We start from the raw sequence: 25,874 nt of genomic DNA on the forward strand, positions 1-25,874 counted from the left end.
TTGGCGGAGCAGGAGATAGAGATAAAGACTGCTAATTCCAAACTTCAATTGAGTCTCTCTGAGACTGAAAATTGAAGACCAGTTTGACTGAGAAGAAGAAATCCTGGGCCGATGAGAAGACCTTGCTGATACAACGTGTTGAGACAGTAGAGGCGGCTCTTGAGGAGGTTACCATGGAGCTCACCGGCTTTAAAAACCGTGTGTCTCAAATGGTCTCCACTATCTTCGGTAAGTCATTTGTATTAATCACTTATACCTTATTTTGACCAGGAATATAAGCCGCCTGCTGAGCCTTTGTTAAAAAACACTCGTAGGTCCACAAAGTAAAAATCTGAGCCAAGACAGTGTGAAAAAACTGAAGGTAGTTTATACCTTGGTGGAGCAATTGTATACTGGCCCTCAACGAGCACTTGCTACTATCTCCCCTGCCAACGAAGGACCCAACCGGTTGAGTGACGTTTTGAAGAAGTTATCGATCTTACCCGCCAGGTTTCAAGAGGTTAAACGATCTTGTGCCAGAGCCGGAGCCCTGACTGCCCTGAGCCACTCCAAAGCTTGGGTGCCGGATCTAGACCCGGTGGATGTGGCTAAGGGGTACCCTACTATGAAGGAAGACGGGACTCCATTTGAGCAAGATGACTTTATTGCCTGTGTGAGGGGAGTTCGTCCTCAAGCTACCATTCTTGGAGAGGAGGCCAACATCAATAAATATCAGCTGGGTTTTGATATGGAGAATAAGAAGATGGCGACCCCCTCTTATAAAGTGACAGATCTTATCCCGCCGGTTCGTCAACATACTTTTACCCCGGAAATTGACCCGGCCGGCCTAATTGACGATGAGGCTGAGTTCATTGCTCTGAACGGCTTTGACTGGTCCAATCCCAGCTTTCAACCATCAAAGGGAGGTGAGCCGACCAGGGGGGAGTCATAACCATCTGAACAATCCAGCTTTTAGCTTAAGACCTGCTTAAGAGAGAAAAAACAGTCTAACCTTTTGGGCTCTCAATGCCTTGTAATAGGTTAGTTTGAAAACTGCATATTTTGCCTATGCCATTGTGCACAAGATGTTGCATATGACTCTTTGCCCATGATGTCAATATATATATATATATATATATATGCGCGTTACATCCGTGGTTACATATGTAATGTTTTAACTCCGTTCCTGTAAAAAATGAAAGAGCTGGCCTGGCGGTTTAGCACCGGACGGGTCAAAACACCTGGTATATGACTTATGAAAGTATCATAGTGGAAAAGACAGAAACAGATGTAAGATAAACAAGGCTGGAAAAAACCTTTGATTAACGAAAAAACACATAGAAACCTGTCCCTGAATGACATTGTCATACCTGTGTTCTTTGAATCTGGACTGCCGTTTTACATGACCCGGATGATGAGGTTGATAACCCAATCTTTTGTAGAAGTCAATACTTCCATATGTCTTGATGACTGTTATGCCTTGGCAACTCATTGTCAAATAACCGAGCCGGTTTAATTTGAAACCATACTGACAGTTAGATTTGAGATGATAAAAAACAGCAAGACAAAAACACTAGGCTTCAGACAATGTAAATCAAAACATTTAAATAAAAACTAGAGGCTTCTGATTCGAATACGATCAGTAAACCGGACCAAAGGGGTTAAGCTAAGATTCGAATACGATCATATAGCCCCCAGTGGCTTTGGCGTTGCGCCGATCAAGAGGGTACCGACAGCTATGTTCTCTTTGGTTTGAATACGACCTATGTTTGAACAGGAAGCCCCCAAATGACCTTGAGAGGTTTTTAACGACCCTGATTCGAATACAATCCAAGCCGGACCAAAAAGGGGTTAAGCTATGATTCGGATACGATCAAGAAGCCCCCTAGTGAGTTTGGCTTTGAGCCAATCAAGAGGGTTACGATAGCTATGTTCTCTTTGGTTCGAGTACGACCTATGTTTGAACAGGAAGCCCCCAAGTGGCCATGATGTTTACAGCTAGATTCGAATATGATCATGAGCCGGACCAAAAGGGTTAAGCTAGATTCGGATAAGATCAGCCCCCTTTGGTCATTTTAAATAATGAAAATAATAAAGATATATGATCATTGAAAGGGAAAAGGACAGAGGTCCTACTTTATTACTTATCATAATATATACAACATCAAAGTATGTACATGACGAGAGCCGGTGGCTTAACTATAGTATGGCCGAAGCTGAGCAATGTTCCACGGCCGGCGGGTCTCCTCCTCCGACTTACGTGAGTCTTTGTGCTCTCGAACGCCAATGAGGTAATATGACCCGTTGTTTAAGTTCTTGCTGACCACAAAGGGTCCTTCCCAAGGCGGGGATAGTTTGTGTGCATCAGACAGATCCTGGATGAGCCGGAGCACCAAGTCACCGATACGTCTCCAACGTATCTATAATTTTTTGATTGTTCCATGCTATATTATATTCTGTTTTGGACATTATTGGGCTTTATTATACACTTTTACATTATTTTTGGGACTAACCTATTAACCAGAGGGCCAGCCCAGAATTGCTGGTTTTTTTTGCCTATTTTAGGGTTTCGCAGAAAAACAATATCAAACGGAGTCCAAACGGAATGAAACCTTCGGGAACATGATTTCTGGAACAAACATGATCCAGAGGACTTGGACCCTACGTCAAGACATCAACCAGGAGGCCACGAGGTAGGGTGGCACGCCTACCCCCTGGGCGCGCCCTCCACCCTCATGGGCCCCCTGTTGCTCCACCGACATACTCCTTCCTCCTATATATACCTGCGTACCCCCAAACTACCAGATACGGAGCCAAAACCCTAATTCCACCACCGTAACTTTCTGTATCCACGAGATCCCATCTTGGGGCCTGTTCCAGAGCTCCGCCGGAGGGGGCATCGATCACGGAGGGCTTCTACATCAACACCATAGCCCTTCCGATGAAGTGTGAGTAGTTTACCTCAGACCTACGGGTCCATAGTTATTAGCTAGATGGCTTCTTCTCTCTTTTTGGATCTCAATACAAAGTTCTCCCCCTCTCTTGTGGAGATCTATTGGATGTAATCTTCTTTTGTGGTGTGTTTGTTGAGACCGTTGAATTGTGGGTTTATGATCAAGTTTATCTATGAACAATATTTGAATCTTCTATGAATTCTTTTATGTATGATTGGTTATCTTTGCAAGTCTCTTCGAATTATCAATTTGGTTTGGCCTACTAGATTGATCTTTCTTGCAATGGGAGAAGTGCTTAGCTTTGGGTTCAATCTTGCGGTGTCCTTTCCCAGTGACAGTAGGGGCAGCAAGACACGTATTTTATTGTTGCCATCGAGGATAACAAGGTGGGGTTTATTTCATATTGCATGAGTTTATCCCTCTACATCATGTCATCTTGCTTAAAGCGTTACTCTGTTCTCTTGAACTTAATACTCTATGTGCATGCTGGATAGCGGTTGATGTGTGGAGTAATAGTAATAGATGCAGGCAGGAGTCGGTCTACTTGTTTCTGAAGTGATGCCTATATACATGATCATACCTAGACATTCTCATAAATATGCTCAATTCTATCAATTGCTCAACAGTAATATGTTTACCCGCCGTGAATACTTATGCTCTCGAGAGAAGCCACTAGTGAAACCTATGGCCCCCGGGTCTATCTTCCATCATATTAATCTTCCAATACTTAGTCATTTTTATTGCCTTTTATTTTACTTTGCATCTTTATCATAAAAATACCAAAAATATTATCTTATCATATCTATCAGATATCACTCTCGTAAGTGACCGTGTAGGGGTTGACAACCCCTATCGCGTTGGTTGCGAGGATTTATTTGTTTGTGTAGGTACGAGGGACTCGTGCGTGGCCTCCTACTGGATTGATACCTTGGTTCTCAAAAACTGAGGGAAATACTTACGCTACTCTGCTGCATCACCCTTTCCTCTTCAAGGGAAAACCAACGCAAGTGCTCAAGAGGTAGCAAGAAGGATTTCTGGCGCCGTTGCCAGGGAGGTCTACGCAAAAGTCAACATACCAAGTACCCATCACAACCCTTATCTCCCGCATTACATTATTTTCCATTTGCCTCTCGTTTTCCTCTCCCCCACTTCACCGTTGCCGTTTTATTCACCCCCTCTCTCTCTATCCTCCCTCTCTTTCTTTATTTGCCTCTTTTTGCCCGTTCCTCGTTTGCTTGTGTGTTGGATTGCTTGCTTGTCACGATGGCTCAAGATAACACTAAATTGTGTGACTTTACCAATACCAACAACAATGATTTTATTAGCACTCCGATTGCTCCTCTTACCGATGTTGAATCTTGTGAAATTAATGCTGCCTTGCTGAATCTTGTCATGAAAGATCCGTTTTCCGGCCTTCCTAGTGAAGATGCCGCTACCCATCTAAATAGCTTTGTTGATTTGTGTGATATGCAAAAGAAGAAAGATGTGGATAATGATATTGTTAAATTGAAGCTATTTCCTTTTTCGCTTAGAGTTTGTGCTAAAGCTTGGTTTTCGTCTTTGCCTAAAAATAGTATTGACTCGTGGAATAAGTGCAAAGATGCTTTTATCTCTAAGTATTTTCCTCCCACTAAGATCATCTCTCTTAGAAACGATATTATGAATTTTAAGCAACTTGATCATGAACATGTTGCACAAGCTTGGGAGAGGATGAAATTAATGATACGTAATTGCCCTACGCATGGTTTGAATTTGTGGATGATTATACAAAATTTTTATGCTGGATTGAATTTTGCTTCTAGAAATCTTTTAGATTCGGCCGCGGGAGGCACTTTTATGGAAATCACTTTAGGAGAAGCTACTAAACTCCTAGATAATATTATGGTTAATTATTCTCAACGACACACTGAAAGATGTACTAATAAAAAGTGCACGCGATAGAAGAAATTAATGTTTTGAGTGGAAAGATGGATGAACTTATGAAATTATTTGCTAATAAAAGTGTTTCTTCTGATCCTAATGACATGCCTTTGTCTACTTTGATTGAGAATAATAACGAATCTATGGATGTGAATTTTGTTGGTAGGAACGATTTTGGTAACAACACATATAGAGGAAACTTTAACCCTAGGCCGTATCCTAGTAATTCCTACAACAATTCTTATGGAAATTATAATAATATGCCCTCTGATTTTGAATCTAATATTAAAGAATTTATTACTTCGCAAAAGAATTTCAATGCTTTGATTGAAGAAAAATTGCTTAAGATTGATGAGTTGGCTAGGAACGTTGATAGAATTTCTCTTGATGTTGATTCTTTGAAACTTAGATCTATTCCACCTAAGCATGATATCAATGAGTCTCTCAAAGCCATGAGAATTTCCATTGATGAGTGCAAAGAAAGAACCGCTAGGATGCGTGCTAAGAAAGATTGTTTTATAAAAGCGTGTTCTTCTAGTTTCCATGATAATAAAGATGAAGACCTAAAAGTTATTGATGTGTCCCCTATTAAATCTTTGTTTTGCAATATGAATCTTGATAATAATGGGACTGAATATGATCCACCTTTACCTAGACGGCGTTCCAAAAATTCAGAGTCTTTAGATCTTGATGCTAAAATTGTTAAAAGTGGGATTGAAGAAGTCAAAACTTTAAATATTGATGAACCCACTATTTTGGATTTCAAGGAATTTAATTATGACAACTGCTCTTTGATAGATTGTATTTCCTTGTTGCAATCGATGCTAAATTCTCCTCATGCTTATAGTCAAAATAAAGCTTTTACTAAACATATCATTGATGCTTTGATGCAATCTTATGAAGAAAAACTTGAGTTGGAAGTTTCTATCCCTAGAAAACTTTATGATGAGTGGGAACCTACTATTAAAATTAAAATTAAAGATCATGAATGCTATGCTTTGTGTGATTTGAGTGCTAGTGTTTCCACGATTCCAAAGACTTTGTGTGATTTGTTAGGTTTCCGTGATTTTGATGATTGCTCTTTAAACTTGCACCTTGCGGATTCCACTATTAAGAAACCTATGGGAAGAATTAATGATGTTCTTATTGTTGCAAATAGGAATTATGTGCCCATAGATTTTACTGTTCTTGACATAGATTGCAATCCTTCATGTCCTATTATTCTTGGTAGACCTTTCCTTAGAACGATTGGAGCAATTATTGATATGAAGGAAGGAAATATTAGATTACAATTTCCATGAAGGAAAGGCATGGAACAATTCCCTAGAAATAAAATTAAATTACCTTATGAATCTATTATGAGAGCCACTTATGGATTGCCTACCAAAGATGGCAACACCTAGATCTATCCTTGCTTTTTATGCCTAGCTAGGGGCGTTAAACGATAGCGCTTGTTGGGAGGCAACCCAATTTTATTTTTATTCATTGTTTTTTTCTCCTGTTTAGTAATAAATAATTTATCTAGCCGCTGTTTTGGTTGTGTTTTTGTGTTTAATTAGTGTTTGTGCCAAGTAGAACCGTTGGGAAGACTTGGGGAATGTCTTGTTAATCTTGCTGTAAAAACAGAAACTTTAGCGCTCACGAGAACTGCTGTCATTTTTATTTGGAAAGTTATATTTAGTTAATTATTTTTTCAGTTGATTAATGGATAAATTACTCACTTCCAGCAATTTATTTTAGAATTTTTGGGGTTCCAGATCTTGCGTTAGCTACAGATTACTACAGACTGTTCTGTTTTTTACAGATTCTGTTTTTCGTGTGTTATTTGCTTATTTTGATGAATCTATGGCTAGTAAAATAGTTTATAAACCATAGATAAGTTGGAATACAGTAGGTTTAACACCAATATAAATAAAGAATGAGTTCATTACAGTACCTTGAAGTGGTGTTTTGTTTTCTTTCGCTAACGGAGCTCACAAGATTTTCTACTTTAAGTTTTGTGTTGTGAAGTTTTCAAGTTTTGGGTAAAGATTTGATGGATTATGGAACAAGGAGTGGCAAGAGCCTAAGCTTGGGTATGCCCATGGCACCCCCAAGATAATCTAAGGACACCTAAAAGCCAAAGCTTGGGGATGCCCCGGAAGGCATCCCCTCTTTCGTCTACTTCTATTGGTAACTTTACTTGGAGCTATATTTTTATTTACCATAGGATACGTGTTTTGCTTGGAGCGTCTTTTATTATTTGAGTCTTTATTTGTTAGTTTTCCACAATAATCCTTGCTGCACACACCTTTTTGAGAGAGACACACATGATTCGGAAATTATTAGAATACTCTATGTGCTTCACTTATATCTTTTGAGTTATATAGTTTTTGCTCTAGTACTTCACTTATATCTTTTAGAGCACGGCGGTAGATTTGTTTTATAGAAACCATTGTTCTCTCATGCTTCACTTAGATTATTTTGAGAGTCCTACAAAACAGAATGGTAATTTGCTTTAATTATTTGAGGCATTCAAGATTAAATAAATAAAATTTTCTTATGAGTGTGTTGAATACTATGAGAAGTTTGAAACTTGATAATTGTTTTGAGATATGGAGATGGTGATATTAGAGTCGTGCTAGTTGAGTAGTTGTGAATTTGAGAAATGCTTGTGTTGAAGTTTGTGATTGTCGTGGCATGCACGTATGGTGAACCGTTATGTTAAGAAGTTGGAGCATGATGTATTTATTGATTGTCCTCCTTATGAGTGGCAGTCGGGGACGAGCGATGGTCTTTTCCTACCAATCTATCCCCCTAGGAGCATGCACGTAGTACTTTTCTTCGATAACTAATAGATTTTTGCAATAAGTATGTGAGTTCTTTGTGACTAATATTGAGTCCATGGATTATACGCACTCTCACCCTTCCACCATTGCTAGCCTCTCTAATACCGCGCACTTTTTGTCGGTATCATACACCCACCATATACCTTCCTCAAAACAGCCACCATACCTACCTATCATGGCATTTCCATAGCCATTCCGAGATATATTTGCTATGGAACTTTCCACCGTTCCATTTATCATGACATGCTCCATCATTGTCATATTGCTTTGCATGATCATGTAGTTGACATTTTAGTTGTCGCAAAGCCACCGTTCATAATTCTTTCATATAAGTCACTTATGCATCATTGCTATCCCTGTACACCGCCGGAGGCATTCATATAGAGTCATACTTTGTTTTAGTATCAAGTTGTAATCATTGAGTTGTAAATAAATAAAAGTGTGATGATCATCATTCATAGAGTCTTGTCCCAAAAAAAGAGAAAGGCCAAAGAAAAAAAAGAAGGCCCAAAAAAGGGGCAATACTACTATCCTTTTTCCACACTTGTGCTTCAAAGTTGCACCATGATCTTCATGATAGAGAGTCTCCTTTGTTATCACTTTCATATACTAGTGGGAATTTTTCATTATGGAACTTGGCTTGTATATTCCAACGATGGGCTTCCTCAAAATGCCCTAGGTCTTCGTGAGCAAGCAAGTTGGATGCACACCCACTTAGTTTCTTTTTGTTGAGCTTTCATATATTTATAGCTCTAGTTCATCCGTTGCATGGCAATCCCTACTCACTCACATTGATATCTATTGATGGGCATCTCCATAGCCCGTTGATACACCTAGTTGATGTGAGACTATCTTCTCCCTTTTTGTATCCTCCACAACCACCATTCTATCCCACCTACAGTGCTATGTCCATGGCTCACGCTCATGTATTGCGTGAAAATTGAAATTTTTTGAGAACATTAAAAGTATTAAACAATTGCTTGGCTTGTCATCGGGGTTGTGCATGATTTGAATACTTTGTGTGGTGAAGATGGAGCATAGCCAGACTATATGATTTTGTAGGGATAACTTTCTTTGGCCATGTTATTTTGAAGAGACATAATTGCTTAGTTAGTATGCTTGAAGTATTATTATTTCTATGTAAATATTAAACTTTTGTCTTGAATCTTTCAGATCTGAATATTCATGCCACAATTAAGAGAATTACATTGAAATTATGCCAAGTAGCATTCCACATCAAAAATTCTGTTTTTATCATTTACCTACTCGAGGACGAGCAGGAATTAAGCTTGGGGATGCTTGATACGTCTCCAACGTATCTATAATTTTTTGATTGTTCAATGCTATATTATATTCTGTTTTGGACATTATTGGGATTTATTATACACTTTTACATTATTTTTGGGACTAACCTATTAACCAGAGGGCCAGCCCAGAATTGCTGGTTTTTTTTGCCTATTTTAGGGTTTCGCAGAAAAACAATATCAAACGGAGTCCAAACGGAATGAAACCTTCGGGAACATGATTTCTGGAACAAACATGATCCAGAGGACTTGGACCCTACGTCAAGACATCAACCAGGAGGCCACGAGGTAGGGTGGCACGCCTACCCCCTGGGCGCGCCCTCCACCCTCATGGGCCCCCTGTTGCTCCACCGACATACTCCTTCCTCCTATATATACCTGCGTACCCCCAAACTACCAGATACGGACCCAAAACCCTAATTCCACCACCGTAACTTTCTGTATCCACGAGATCCCATCTTGGGGCCTGTTCCAGAGCTCCGCCGGAGGGGGCATCGATCACGGAGGGCTTCTACATCAACACCATAGCCCTTCCGATGAAGTGTGAGTAGTTTACCTCAGACCTACGGGTCCATAGTTATTAGCTAGATGGCTTCTTCTCTCTTTTTGGATCTCAATACAAAGTTCTCCCCCTCTCTTGTGGAGATCTATTGGATGTAATCTTCTTTTGTGGTGTGTTTGTTGAGACCGTTGAATTGTGGGTTTATGATCAAGTTTATCTATGAACAATATTTGAATCTTCTATGAATTCTTTTATGTATGATTGGTTATCTTTGCAAGTCTCTTCGAATTATCAATTTGGTTTGGCCTACTAGATTGATCTTTCTTGCAATGGGAGAAGTGCTTAGCTTTGGGTTCAATCTTGCGGTGTCCTTTCCCAGTGACAGTAGGGGCAGCAAGACACGTATTTTATTGTTGCCATCGAGGATAACAAGGTGGGGTTTATTTCATATTGCATGAGTTTATCCCTCTACATCATGTCATCTTGCTTAAAGCGTTACTCTGTTCTCTTGAACTTAATACTCTATGTGCATGCTGGATAGCGGTTGATGTGTGGAGTAATAGTAATAGATGCAGGCAGGAGTCGGTCTACTTGTTTCTGAAGTGATGCCTATATACATGATCATACCTAGACATTCTCATAAATATGCTCAATTCTATCAATTGCTCAACAGTAATATGTTTACCCGCCGTGAATACTTATGCTCTCGAGAGAAGCCACTAGTGAAACCTATGGCCCCCGGGTCTATCTTCCATCATATTAATCTTCCAATACTTAGTCATTTTTATTGCCTTTTATTTTACTTTGCATCTTTATCATAAAAATACCAAAAATATTATCTTATCATATCTATCAGATCTCACTCTCGTAAGTGACCGTGTAGGGATTGACAACCCCTTATCATGTTGGTTGCGAGGATTTATTTGTTTGTGTAGGTACGAGGGACTCGTGCATGGCCTCCTACTGGATTGATACCTTGGTTCTCAAAAACCGAGGGAAATACTCACGCTACTCTGCTGCATCACCCTTTCCTCTTCAAGGGAAAACCAACGCAAGTGCTCAAGAGGTAGCAGTCACCTTCTTGAAAGGTCCTGGACTTAACCCAGTGGCTGTGATAACGGTGCAGGTCCTGTTGATAAATTGCTGATCGAGCCGCCGCCAAGTCTCTCTCCTCATCTAACAAGTCAAGTGCATCCTGTCGGGCTTGTTCATTATCAGCTTCAACGTAAGCCGCCACGCGAGGCGAGTCATGACGGATGTCACTAGGCAGCACTACTTATGCTCCATAAACCATGAAGAAAGGTGTATAACCTGTAGACCTGTTAGGAGTGGTATTGATACTCCACAACACCGAGGGTAATTCCTCTACCCAACAACCCGATGTCCGTTGTAAGAGAACCATAAGCCGGGGCTTGAGACCTTTTAAGATTTCCTGATTTGCTCTCTTAGCTTGACCATTGGATTGGGGGTGAGCTACTGATGAAACATCAAGCTGGATATGCTCACGTTGACAAAACTCCTCCATAGCACCTTTGGACAGATTAGTGCCATTGTCAGTTATAATGCTGTGTGGAAAACCAAAGCGAAAAATCACCTTTTTCATGAACTGAACCGCCGTGGCTGCATCACACTTGCTCACTGGCTCTGCCTCAACCCATTTTGTGAATTTGTCAACTGCCACCAAAAGATGTGTCTTTTTATCTTTGGACCTTTTGAAAGGTCCAACCATGTCAAGCCCCCAGACTGCAAACGACCAAGTGATTGGAATCATCCGCAACTCTTGAGCTGGCACGTGCGCTCGCCGTGCAAATTTTTGACATCCACCACACCTACTGACCAGCTCCTCCGCATCAACGTGAGCCGTTAGCCAGTAAAAACCATGACGAAAAGCCTTGGTCACAAGAGACTTTGACCCAGCGTGATGACCACAATCCCCTTCATGGATCTCATGAAGAATTTCTTGACCTTCTTCAGGAGAAACACAACGTTGAAACGCTCCAATGACGCTGCAATGATACAACTCACCGTCAAAAATTGTCATTGACTTGGACCGCCGGGTTATCTGTCGGGCCAGGGTCTCATCCTCTGGCAACTCGCCTAGCTTCTCCTTCCTAACCTGAAGAACGGTACTGTCCAATCTGGAATGACATGAAGAGCTGCCACCAACTGTGCCTCCGGGTCAGGAAAGGCCAAATCTTCCTATGTAGGCAACTTAACAGACGGGTTATGTAAAACATCTAAAAAGGTGTTAGGTGGCACCGGCTTAAGCTAAGATCCCAACCGGCTTAAGGCATCGGCCGCTTTGTTATTTCTGCGGTCAATGTGTTCCACTTGATAACCCTTAAAATGCCCCGCAATAGCGTCGACCTCGCGGCGATAAGCCGCCATGAGAGGATCCTTAGAATCCCACTTGCCTGACACTTGTTGAGCCACCAGATCTGAGTCGCCTAGGAAACATACCCGGATTAAACTCATTTCCTTAGCCATTCGAAGACCATGAAGCAAGGCCTCGTACTCAGTTGCGTTGTTAGTGCAAGGAAACATCAATCGTAACACATAACAAAATTTGTCACCTCGAGGAGAAGTTAGAACAACTCCAGCCCCCGAGCCTTCCAATTGTCTGGACCCATCAAAGTGAATCGTCCAATATGTGTTGTCTGGTTTCTCCTCTGGCATCTGCAACTCTGTCTAGTCATTAATGAAGTCAACCAGCACTTGAGATTTGATCGCAGTATGTGGCACATACTTCAAACCATAAGACCCAAGTTCAATAGCCCACTTGGCGACTCGTCTAGTGGCTTCTCTATTTTGAATAATGTCTCCTAGAGGACCAGAGCTAACCACAGTGATTGGGTGACCCTGAAAGTAATGCTTGAGCTTCCGGCTTTCCATGAACACCCCATAAACAAGCTTCTGCCAATGTGGATATCTTTGTTTAGATTCAATGAGCACCTCACTAACGTAGTAAACCGGCCGTTGGACCGGATGTTCCTTGCCAGCCTCCTTGCGCTCCACAACAATGGCCACATTGATAGCACGTGAGTTAGCAGCCACATACAACAACAGCTCTTTCTCAACCAGAGCAACAAGAATCGGCGGCTCAGTGAGCTGTTTCTTCAGATCCTCAAAAGCAGAGTTAGCAGCGTCACTCTAGACAAAGTCATCCGCCTTCTTCATCATTTGATACAAAGGCATCGCTTTCTCCCCTAACCGGCTTAAGGCTGCGACGTGACCCGCCAATCGCTGAACGTCATTGATGCACGCCGGTTTAGTCAGAGATGTAGTTGCTTTAATTTTCTCCGGGTTAGCCTCAATACCTCTGTTAGACACCAAAAAACCCAAAAGTTTGCCAGCTGGGACTCCAAAAACACACTTGGCCGGGTTAAGCATCATCTTGTAGACCCGGAGATTATCAAAGGTCTCCTTCAGATCAGTTACCAAGGTTTCCTTCTCTCTGGATTTCACCACTATATCATCCACATAAGCATGAACATTACGCCCAATCTGATTGTGAAGGCAATTCTGCACACATCGTTGATAAGTCGCTTGGGCACTCTTAAGTCCAAAAGGCATAGACACATAGCAGAAGGCTCCAAACGGAGTGATGAAAGCTGTCTTCTCCTGGTCCTTAACTGCCATGTTGATCTGATGATAACCCGAATAGGCATCCAAAAAACTCAAATGCTCGCAACCCGCCGTAGCATCAATGATATGATCAATACGAGGGAGAGCAAAAGGGTCAGTCGGACAAGCCTTGTTTAAATCGGTGTAATCCACACACATACGCTAGGTGCCGTTCTTTTTGAGTACAAGCACCGGGTTACCCACAATAAACCCGGCCGCCAAGAGCCGGGCCACCTCTTCTCCAATCGCCTTGCGCCTTTCCTCGTTAAACCATCGAAGAAACTGCCTGACCGGCTTAAATTTCGGATCAATATTGAGAGTGTGCTCAGCGAGTTCTCTTGGGACACCCGGCATGTCAGAAGGTTTCCATGCAAAGATGTCCCGGTTCTCACGGATGAACTCGATGAGCGCGCTTTCCTATTTTGGATCCAAGTTGGTGTCATCAGTTGATTTGAATTTTAACACCGAATTCATGCTCCGTAGTTGGCTTCTTCAAAGACGTCATGTCTGCCGGGTCAACATTATCTTTATAAAACTTTAATTCCTCTATTGCACAAACAGACTCAACATAAGCAGCATCACCTTCTTCACATTCCAGGGCTATTTTCCGGCTTCCATGTACTGTGATGGTGCCTTTATAACCCGGCATCTTGAGCTGCAGATATACATAACACGGTCGAGCCATGAACTTGGCATAAGCCGGCCGTCCAAATAGGGCATGATATGGGCTTTTGATCTTAACCACTTCAAAAGTTAACTTCTCAGCCCTAGAATCGTATTCATCCCCAAAGGCTACTTCCAGCTCAATCTTACCAACTGGGTATGCCGACTTACCAGGTACAACACCATGAAAAACAGTGTTGGATTGTTTAAGACTCTTGTCAGCCAACCCCATGCGATGAAACGTCTCATAATAGAGGATGTTGATGCTACTACCTCCGTCCATGAGCACCTTAGTAAACTTATATCCACCAACCTGAGGCGCCACCACCAAAGCCAAGTGACCCAGATTATCAACCCGGGGAGGGTGATCCTCCCTACTCCACACAATAGGCTATTCTAACCATCTCAAATAACATGGAACCGCCGGCTCAACAACGTCTACAACCCTCTTATGAAGTTTTTGGTCCCTCTTGCACAAACTAGTGGTAAATACGTGGTACTGCCCACTGTTCAGCTGTTTTGGGTTACTCTGATACCCGGACTGCTGCTGCTGTTGCTGCTGATTACTTTGGCTGGATTGCTGATTATAACCACCTTGGTTACCCGGATGGCCCTGGCCGTGAAAACCGCCTCCGCCTGAGCCGGCGCCCGGGCCATGAAAGCCGCCACCGCCTGAACCACCGCCAGGTCCGTGGTTACCATCGAACATGTTGGAATTTTTAAACTCCTTCATGATCGTACAGTCCTTCCACAAATGGGTAGCCGACTTCTCCTGGGTGCCGTGTCTCGGACAGGGTTCATTCAGTAGTTGCTCAAGGGTGGGACCTGACCCGCCTGACCGAGGAGGTGGCCTCCCCTTGCGCCGTTGGTTGTTGCCCTGTGTACTGGCGTTAGCCACAAACTCGTCAGCCTTACGTTTATTACCTCCTTGATTCACTGGGTTATGCTGGTGACCCTTGCCATTGCCGTTCTTTTTCCCTTCCCTGCCTTCTCTTCATCAGACGCGGGATCCTTAGTACTATCTGAATCAGCATATTTGACCAGAGCCGCCATCAACTGGCCCCTGTCATAACAATCACACTTGAGCTGCCCCAGCTTCTGCTTCAGAGGTTCAAAACGGCATTTTTTCCAACATTAAGACCGCAGAGCCGACATCCATCTTATCAGATGAATGTATTATCTCCTTGACCCGACGCACCCAATGGGTCGTGGACTCACCTTCCTCTTGCTTACAGTTAGTCAAGTACACGATTGACATAGGTTGCTTACATGTGTCCTTGAAGTTCTGAATGAACCGGGCTTTTAACTCCGCCCATGAGCCAATGGAGTTGGGTGGCAACCCTTTCAACCAAGTGCGAGCTGTTCCATCCAACATCATAGTGAAATATTTAGCCATTGCTGCATCACTGACCTCCAATAGCTCCATCGCCATCTCATAACTTTCAATCCATGCCTCAGGCTGCAAGTCGGCCGTGTAATTAGGCACTTTACGAGGCCCCTTAAAATCTTTTGGCAAGCACTCATTACGTAGAGCCGGCACCAGGCAAGGGACACCTCTGTTATTGTGGCCACTCCTGCCTCAACAGAGGTTGCTGGATAAACCGGAAAAGCCTGATGAGCCGCCTGCTCAGCTGCCAGTTGAACCGCCCGCTCAGCCTCCTGACGGATCCTCTCCTGATCCACCAAGTTAAAGGCTCCATCCTGCGCCGGGTCATGCCTATGTGGTTGGTTACGGCATTGGGCATTGCTTGACATAGCCGCTGAGTCCATATGCCTGCTAAAGCTCGGGCTCCGGCTTGGGCGAGGGGTTGAATGGATTCTGTCTCGACTATAAGAGTACGCATCCTGCTGTGCCAGGTCTGTCTGAAGAAGTTCTCTGACCCTTCGTGTTTCGATCGCCGTTGGAGAGTCGCCTTCCATTGGGAGAGCCGCCAGACGAGCCGACGCAGCAATTAAATTCTCCAAAGGGTTAGAGAAGTGACCCGGTGGCACCGGCATGTAATGAGGCGGAGCAGTATTCACACGGGGTGGTTCCATGGCCCTCGGCTGAACCGGCACCCCCGTCCCAAGTGTTGTGATCTGGTTTGCCTCCGACGGGTTGCTGGGACCGTCCCCGAGTGTGTGGGAAAGGTTCCTAGGATCGTAAGTCAGAGGCAGACATGACTGAGTTTTCTGGTGTCTTCTCCTCATGACCTCGTTTGACGTGTTCAGATCTACCGAGAGCCGGAAAGTCTCCGCTTGAAGCTGCTGAGCACGAGCATCCAAAGCCGCCCGCTCCGCAGCCATCCTGACATCTTCTGCTGCTAAATTTTCCTTGGCTTGTGTCACCTCTTCACGTAGTCGTGCCACCTCCGCATCATGATGAGCCTTATTCACCGGCTCAACCACAACAGTCAACAAAGCCGTCATCTTATCCATGAGGTCCATTAGTACCTGAGCCGGGGGGCGCGCGGGGTCTCCTGACCCGGCTGTTGCCGACCCGGTGGTTATTGCTGTCGCAGCCGTAGAATTCTGCCCGGGTTGAGTGCCAACCATGAAGACTCCCGCTCGATTCGGCGGCTCAGAGGGGTCCGGAATACTGCTACCATCGGAACAGCCCCCAAGCACGCCATCTTGTAGCTGATACAAAGAATCTGTCTTGCCTGTGGACGAATCACCGTCAGAACAGATGACCGTCTCACCACCGTCTATCGATCCTTCAGAAAATTCCCCTCCATGGATGCAACCCATGAAGGCCCGCCGCCCGGCGGGTTGAGCCAGGCGGGTCTCACGCGCTGAGCCGTCTCAATGAGGTTGGTGCAGACGTCCGGCTCAGGGCCAGACTCGCTGATGACTCGCTGATCCGGCCGATGAAAACATGGATTCCGCCGAAGGGGACCCGGTAACCGTACTCAATTGAGCCGGCGTCGGGGCCCCAGCCTTCGTCGTCGATGTAGAGTTTGCCGCGACGACTCTTGGTCATCTGGCCCACAACGTATCCCTTGAGCCCTTCGAAGTTGCCCTTTAAGAACTCAAATCCATCGTGCGCTGGACCCACCGGTGGGCGCCAACTATCGTGGAATTGTCACGACAGATTTCCTAGCGAAAGGACTTAGTTGTAGGGCCATCGCAACTAGGAAGCTTAAAGGGGTTAATCGGGACAAAGGACACGAGAGGTTTATACTGGTTCGGTCCCTTACGGTGAAGGTAAGGCCTAGTCCAGTTGATGTTGTATTGCTAGGTTTCGATGATCAAGGAGCGAATCCGCTAGCTTGGCTATCGATCTGTTGTTTCTTGTCCTAAGCCGCTGCCGGGTCGTCCCCTTATATACACAGGTTGACGCCTGGCGGCCTACAGAGTCCCGGCCGGCTCATATAATGTGTCCGGCTCGGTGACTTCCTTTACATGCCTTTCTTTACATGTGAGAGAGTCTTGGATTAGGGGGTCTCCGGACAGCCGGATTATATCCTTTGGTCGGACTGTTAGACTATGAAGATACAAGATTGAAGACTTCGTCTCGTGTCCGGATGGGACTCTACTTGGCGTGGAAGGCAAGTTAGGCAATACGGATATGTGTATCTCCTCCTTTGTAACCGACCTTGTGTAACCCTAACCCTCTCCGGTGTCTATATAAACCGGAGGGTTTTAGTCCGTAGGACACAACAGCTACAACATACAATCATACCATAGGCTAGCTTCTAGGGTTTAGCTTCTCTGATCTCCTGGTGGATCTACTCTTGTACTACCCATATCATCAATATTAATCGAGTAGGACGTAGGGTTTTACCTCCATCAAGAGGGCCTGAACCTGGGTAAAACATTGTGTCCCCTGCCTCCTGTTACCATCCGCCTTAGACGCACAGTTCGGGACCCCCTACCCGAGATCCGCCGGTTTTGACACCGACATTGGTGCTTTCATTGGGAGTTCCTCTGTGTCGTCGCCGTTAGGCTTGATGGCTCCTACTATCATTGATAGCGATGCAGTCCAGGGTGAGACTTTTCTCCCCGGACAGATCTTCGTGTTTGGCGGCTTTGCACTGCGGGCCAATTCGCTTGGCCATCTGGAGCAGATTAAAAGTTACGCCCCTAGCCACCAGGTCAGGTTTGGAAGCTTAAACTACATGGTCGATATCCGTGGAGACTTGATCTTCGACGGATTCGAGCCTCTGCCTTGTGCGTCACACGGTCACGATGAGTACGATTTAGCTCTACCATCGGATAGTGTTCAAGAGATCGCACAGGCAGCCGCTCCGACCCTCAATTCGGAGCCAGTTGCGTCGTCCATGGACGGGTGGATGGACCCCGACATGGAGGCCTTACCCTCAGCGGCGATCGAGCCAAACATCGACCTTACCTTGCACGAGAGCCGTGTTGTTAAACTGCCGGATCCTTCTCCGGCCACGGACTTCGAGCCGCCTGCGCCCGTTCCTATCGAATCCGATTGCGCGCCGATCATGGAGTTTACCTCCGCGGATATTTTTCAGCACTCGCCCTTTGGTGACATACTGAACTCATTAAGGTCTCTCTCCTTGTCAGGAGGATCCTGGCCGAACTATGACCGGCAGGATTGGGATGCGGATGACGAAGAAATTCGCCGCCCACCCACCACCCACTTAGTAGCCACTGTCGATGACTTAACCGACATGCTCGACCTCGACTTCGAAGACATCAACGGTATGGACGACGATGCAGGAGACGAATAGGAAGCACTGCCCCCAGGGCACTAGACGCCCACTTCACCACATGACGTATACATGGTGGATACACCAAAGGAAAACGACGATGAGGAACGAAAGGACACAACGAAGGGTTGTTCCCTCGAGAAGCAGTCAAAACGGCGGCGTAAGCGCCGCCCCAAATCCCGCCTCGGCAGAAACAACGATCATACAGACCCAGCGTTAGAGCAGGGGGAACCATTGCCAGACCACGACAACACGGAGGATCAAGCCGAACAACCTGACTCTGTCAAAGATAATAGTCCGGACGACTTCACACCGGACAGACACCCGGAGCAACAGAATGCCCGTCAAAGGCTTGTTGCCACCGCGAGGAGTCTAAAAAAGCAGAAGCAAAGACTCAATGCTGCACAAGACACACTCAGAATCAGATGGAGCAAAGTACTCAACGCAGCAGCGAAGTACGGCGGTAATCGCCCCACCAAGAGCTACCCGAAGCGGAAGTTGCTACCTGAATTCGATGAGGAGGCCTTAGATCCCCCGCAAACAAAAATCAAAACAGCCACCTGGCCGGATAGACGTCCTCATGACCAACATAAAGCGGCAAACAACGCGACACATAAGCCAATACACAATCCACGCGAGGGCCTGCATCAAGGGGACGGTGCAACCAGATCCATCTATGGACCACGCAAACGCGCTCCAGCACACGATGCAACACAGCAAACATCCGAACACTACGGTACACCCAGATACAGGGGTGCCGCACACCCCCTATGTTTCACCGACGAGGTGCTGGACCATGAATTTCCAGAGGGATTCAAACCTGTAAACATAGAGGCATACGACGGAACAGCAGACCCTGGGGTCTGGATTGAGGACTATATCCTCCATATCCATATGGCTCGAGGAGATGATCTCCACGCCATTAAGTATTTACCCCTCAAACTCAAAGGGCCATCTCGGCACTGGCTTAAAAGCCTCCCCGAAAGCTCCATTAGAAGCTGGGAAGGGCTCGAAGACGCTTTTCGGGCAAATTTTCAAGGGACTTATGTCCGACCTCCGGACGCGGACGATTTGAGTCATATAACTCAACAACCCGGAGAGTCAGCCCGAAAGCTTTGGAACAAGTTTCTTACTAAAAAAACCAAATAGTCGACTATCCGGACGCCGAAGCCTTGGCAGCTTTTAAGCATAGCGTCCATGACGAATGGCTTGCCAGACACCTCGGCCAAGAAAAGCCGAGAACAATGGCAGCATTAACAAGCCTCATGACCCGCTTTTGCGCGGGTGAGGATAGCTGGCTAGCCAGATGCAACACCAGCGACCCCAGTACATCCGAAGTTAGAGATGGAAATGGGAAATCACGGCGCAACAACAATAACAAACGTCAGAATAAAGAAGACAACACGAAGAGCACGGCAGTAAACGCCGGATTCAAAAGCTCTCGGCCAAGTCAGCAAAAGCCGCCCTCTAAAGGCGCCAGAGACGAACTGTCCAGCCTCAACAAAATTCTGGACCAAATATGTCAGATCCATAGCACCCCTGGTAAACCCGCTAATCATACCCACAGAGAATGTTGGGTCTTCAAGCAGTCCGGCAAGCTCAACGCCGTACACAAGGGGGAGGATACACCAAGCGAAGACGAGGATGAGCTTCTCAAGCAAGACACTGGGGAACAAAGAAAATTTCCACCAGAAGTCAAAAAAGTAAACGTTTTACACGTGATCAAGGGGAGAAACAAAGCGACACTCCCAGAAAAATATGCCCAAGGGCCTATCACCGTGGAGTCCTACCACTGGTCGTCTCAACCAATCACTTTCGACCATCGTGATTGCTCAGCAAGTATCCGGCGTGCAGGATGGGCTGCCCTGGTATTAGACCCAATAATTAACGGATACCACTTTACACAAGTCCTGATGGATGGTGGTAGCAGTTTAAACCTGATATACCAGGATACAATCCGCAAAATGGGGATAGACCCAACGAAAATTTGCCTCAGCAATAGTACCCTTAAAGGAGTAACGCCAGGCCCAGGGGCTCATTGCACGGGCTCCCTGCTACTAGAGGTTATATTCGTCTTCCCCGATAACTTCCGTAGCAAAAATTTAACATTCCACATTGCTCCGTTCCAAAGTGGCTATCAAGCACTACTTGGACGTGAAGCTTTCGCTCACTTTAATGCAATACCGCATTACGCTTCCCTTACGCTTAAGATGCCCGGTCCATGTGGCATCATTATAGTGAATGGAACTATTAAGCGATCCCTACGCGCCGAAGAGAGTGCGACTGCCTTGGCAGCCGCACACTAAAACGGCCTCACCAGCTAAAGTACTCGATAGGTCGTCAAGACCACGGACACGGTTAGACGAGTCTGGCGCAGCTATATGAAACTCGTACAGGTTTGATGGCCACACCCCTCTCATAAACACAAGGGGCTCAACGCGCGCAGACAAGTGGCAATTTTTACTCATCTTGAAATTTACACGGTCTGTTTCAAACCTACCTTTTTGCACGACAACTTTTCACCCAAGTTCCTCTCTTTTACAGATGACCACCATGCTACACCCGTCCAGGATACGGCACAACGGACACAGGCGCAGACGTGCAGCAGGGACCCGTCCCAAGGATTCTTTTTAGATTAAGACCCTGCGTCAACCTTTTTTACTGTCTCTTGTTGATACACATCCCTTGGATTCTCAGTACAATTGAGAAGGATGCTAGCGTCTTAGCATGTGGCCACGTCAGAATAATGCATGTACCTGGACACCAGGGGCTTCTTACAAAGGGCACTATTTAGGCCCGGTTTATACCACAAAGACCGAATACCTTAGGGAGTGTTCGGCGTCGCGAGTTTGGCCTTATATGCATCAGCTCCTAATCATGTCTTTGGTCAAATGTTGGGTTTGCCCGGCTCCTATGTTTTGGTACCTTATGTTCCGCTCTATCGGCTAAGGTAGCACTAGGAGAACTACTGCGATTGTGCCCCGGGTCATCCGGACGAGCACCTCAGTAGAGAAAGCCGAAAACTGACTGTCATGATATAGCGTGAGACTGGTCAACCACTCGATGACCTATCGGAATGTTAGAATTCCTCTGCCTTAACGAAGGGCCATTTCCCGGCCAGGCATGTACGCATCCTGAATTCGGGAGAATGCGGAGCCAACATGGGCTATATAGTAGCCCCACCGTCAAACTCCTATGGCTAAGTGAAAGTGTTAAAGCATTATAGTCCAGTTGCCTCGTTCGCTGCGCTATCACCTCCTTAATAGGACCAAGACGTTGGGTTAAGTGTGAACACGCGTCTTCTGCGAACACCTCCGCATTATATGCGTGGGGGCTGAAGCCGACGACTGCAATCTTTCAGGTTATACACATGTATACATAAACGGCCGCACAGGAGGCATCATATTACTTTCAGGCAAAAGTATAAACACAACCTTAATAAATTTCATAAAAACATTGTGTTTACAATGGGAATACATGTCACTCAAACATTATATTCTTCGAGCACTGGGCCTCTATCAAACGAGCACCCTCGAGAACCTCTTTGAAATAGTGCTTGGCAGCCACTCGGCCTATGGCCGAACCCTGCGCCGCAACAGTGGTAGCATCCATCTCTGCCCAGTATGCTTTAACACGGGCAAGGGCCATCCACGAGCCTTCTATGCACGCCGACCTCTTCATCGCATTGATGCGCGGCATCGCACCAAGGAACAGCTGCACTAAGCTGAAATAGCTGTTCGGCTTCAGCTTTTCCGGCCACAGCTGATCCACGACAGACCTCATGGCGAGTCCGGACAACCTATTTAGTTCGGCCCATTCGGCTAGCTGATCAGTTAATGGAAGCGGACGCTCTGGAACATTGAATCGCGACCAGAACAGCTTGTCCACTTCACGATCTGTTTGACCTTGGAAGTATTTGGCCGCATCGGCAGCGCTCGCCGCCAAGTCCATATATGCGTCTGCCAAACTCCACAGCCGATCCAGAGGGGCATACCATGGATCTCCAAACTTCCTCCGTAGCATGAAGGGCTTCCCAGCCGCAATACCCCCGGCTTCACGCAGCCCCTCCTTCTTCGCTCTCATAGTAGAGCGGGTGTCTTTGTTCGCCATCGTGGCCTTTTCAAGGTCCATTGCCTTCGCTCGGTTTTCTTTTTCAAGGAACTGGCAACGGTCGGCAGTGTCTTTTAATTCTACGGCCATCTTGGCCATCTTCTCTTTGCTCTCGCAATGCGCGGCCTTCTCGGCTTTCAACTCTTCAGCCGCCTTCAAAGCAGCCGCATTACTAATCCTAGTTCCGCCCGCAAGGTTTCCACGGTGGCAGCTCCATTTGCAGTCACAACATATTAAAGATACTGGCATCATGCTGCTCTTACTATGTGGCATTCACCAGAAAATAACACTTACCCTGTGCCTCGTCAAGCCTCTTGTTAACAAGCTCGATGTCGGCATCCGCCGCATCCAGTTGCCGCTTCAGTTCGGCAAATTCATGAGTCGGGCTAGCCACCGGAGCTCCCACTACCTGCACATTAAAGCGGTATGGTTATTGCCTGGGACTATGATCCTCTATTTGCCGCCATTCTCGGCGACAACCAGAGTCTCAGGGGCTACTATCTACACAGGGCACACCTAAAAATGTGCGGTACCATCACAAATGTACATCATTTTACGTACCTCAAAGCTCGTCAGTAGACTCATAAAGGCATCATGCAACCCGCTTTCGGCGGATGAGATCCTTTCCATCACCGTACCCATCAATGTATGGTGTTCTTCTGAGATGGCCGCTCGCTCCAACAGCTCTCTCAGTACGTCCGACCGCATACCAGACGGTGTCGGGCTCTTCTGTTTGCTCTCTTCGAGAGCCGGACGCTGGGGACTTCGGGTGACTATAGGATTATCTTCTGGCCTCACCGGATCCGGAGAGGCCCTCCGTGACGACACTTCAAGGTCGCCCGCTTCTTGAGCGGAGGAGTCCAGGGGAGGCGTTTCGCTCTCCATCATCTCCGGAAGAAGATCCCCCGAAGACGAGCTCTGCTGAGAAGGGATAAGATACGAACTGCAATAAATACTTCGGTTATTTTCCTCAGAGGTAAGGTAGAATATCTCCGCTATTAAAGTACTTTCTGATTACTTACAGCTCGTTGGAGGGATGATCCCTGCGCGGACTTTGTGCGGCAAGAGCACCCTCCAAGGCAGGACCCTCTGGTGGAGATTTCTTCTCCCGCTTGGAAACCTTGGTTTCTGGATCTTCAGAGGTAGTCCTCTTCCTTCCCCGGGGTGAGAGTGTCTGATTCCTCCCCTCGGTTATCCTCCCTCACGGAGGCGCTCGTTCCCTCGGTCGGAATAGGTAGCAATGGAGGCCCGCTTTCTCCCTCATTATTCCCCCCTTTGTATTCCTTTGAGGGCTCCGGGCAAGGTGCTAGCTCGAGCATCTTTTCCAGTACCGGATTTTCCAAACCCTTAGGAAGGGGGGCCGAACACTGAATCATCTTCGCCTTTGTTATCCAGTCCTGGTCAAAGAGCGATTTCTCAGAATAACGTCATGATAAATGAAAGACGGTGTGTTCAGCTAGAGGATAACTTACTTGGTCGGCGGTGCGTTTGCTACTCAGGCCCACGTCCTCGGTAGTATCCGGACACTCTATTTGGGGTCCGAAGAATGATTTGTACATCTCCTCGTGCGTCAGGCCGAGGAAATTCTAAATAGTACGCGGCCCTTCTGGGTTGAACTCCCACATGCGGAGGGGCCGGCGTTTGCAAGGCTGGACTCGACGAACCAGCATGACTTGCACCACCATAATCAAACTGAAATCTCCTTCGAAGAGATTTTGGATGCAGCTTTGCAGTACAGGCACGTCCTTGGCAGGACCCCAGCTCAGCCCTCTGCTAATCCATGACATCAGTTGTGGTGGAGGGCATGAGCGGAAAGCAGGGGCAGCCACCCACTTGGCACTTCTGGGAGCTGTGATGTAAAACCACTCCTGTTGCCATAATCCGGACACCTCTGGAAAGGAACCTTTGGGCCACAGAGCTCCTACTATCTTGCTTATTAATGCGCCTCCGCACGCTGCATACTGCCCCTCGACCATCATCGGCTTCACGTCAAAGGTCTTGAGCCACAGGCCGAAGTGAGGGGTAATGCGGAGGAAGGCCTCACACACGACAATGAATGTCGAGATGTGGAGAAAGGAGTCTGGGGCTAGATCGTGGAAATCTAGCCCGTAATAAAACATCAACCCCCTAACGAAGGGATCCAGAGTGAGGCCTAGTCCTCGGAGGAAGTGGGAGATGAATACGACGTCTTCGTTGGGTTCAGGAGTAGGGACGACCTGCCCTCGGGCAGGCAGCCGATGCAAAACCTCGGCGGTCAGGTATCTGGCCTCCCTCAACTTCTTGATGTCTTCTTTTGTAACGGAGTAGGGCATCCATCGGCCTTGAAGGCTAGATCCGGACATGATTGAAGGTCCGGAGCACCTGACCTGGGCTTTGGGTGTTAGAACTCGAGGCGGGGGAAGGATTCGATTGAGCACGGGAGGGAAAAAAGTAAAAGCCTTGTCCCTGTATAAAGAGGGTGAATATCAAGCATCCTCTCCGTAGCCGTTTGGGACTTGCCTATAATCTAGGAGTCCTAGACATGGTTGGGTTACCCACGCCTGTATTGATGAGAATCCCGTAATAAGGGGACACGATATCTGCTTTGACGAGACGTGTCAAAAAACTGCCTCGCGTTATGTGCGGGGCTAGTTAAAGGAAACGGTTCGAATAATCACCGGGCCATGGCATGATGTCGTGTTGCCAAAACAAGTCCACAAATTAGATTTGCGGAAATATTATTCTCTCTACGGTGGTATGTGGAACTTATTTTGCAGGGTCAGACACTATCCTTGTATTCAAATTCCTCTGTGATGTATTCGGAGGAGGAACCCGCCTTGCAATGCCGAAGACAATACTGCGCGCCGGACTCATCATCATTGAAGCCTGGTTCAGGGGCTACCGAGGGAGTCCTGGATTAGGGGGTCTCCGGACAGCCGGATTATATCCTTTGGCCGGACTGTTAGACTATGAAGATACAAGATTGAAGACTTCGTCTCGTGTCTGGATGGGACTCTACTTGGCGTGGAAGGCAAGCTAGGCAATACAGATATGTGTATCTCCTCCTTTGTAACCGACCTTGTGTAACCCTAACCCTCTCTGGTGTCTATATAAACCAGAGGGTTTTAGTCCGTAGGACACAACAACTACAACATACAATCATACCATAGGCTAGCTTCTAGGGTTTAGCCTCTCTGATCTCGTGGTAGATCTACTCTTGTACTACCCATATCATCAATATTAATCGAGCAGGATGTAGGGTTTTACCTCCATCAAGAGGGCCCGAACCTGGGTAAAACATTGTGTCCCCTGCCTCCTGTTACCATTCGCCTTAGACGCACAGTTCGGGA

This window comes from Triticum urartu, chromosome 3 (assembly GCF_003073215.2).
Source record: "Triticum urartu cultivar G1812 chromosome 3, Tu2.1, whole genome shotgun sequence".
Taxonomy (NCBI): domain Eukaryota; kingdom Viridiplantae; phylum Streptophyta; class Magnoliopsida; order Poales; family Poaceae; genus Triticum; species Triticum urartu.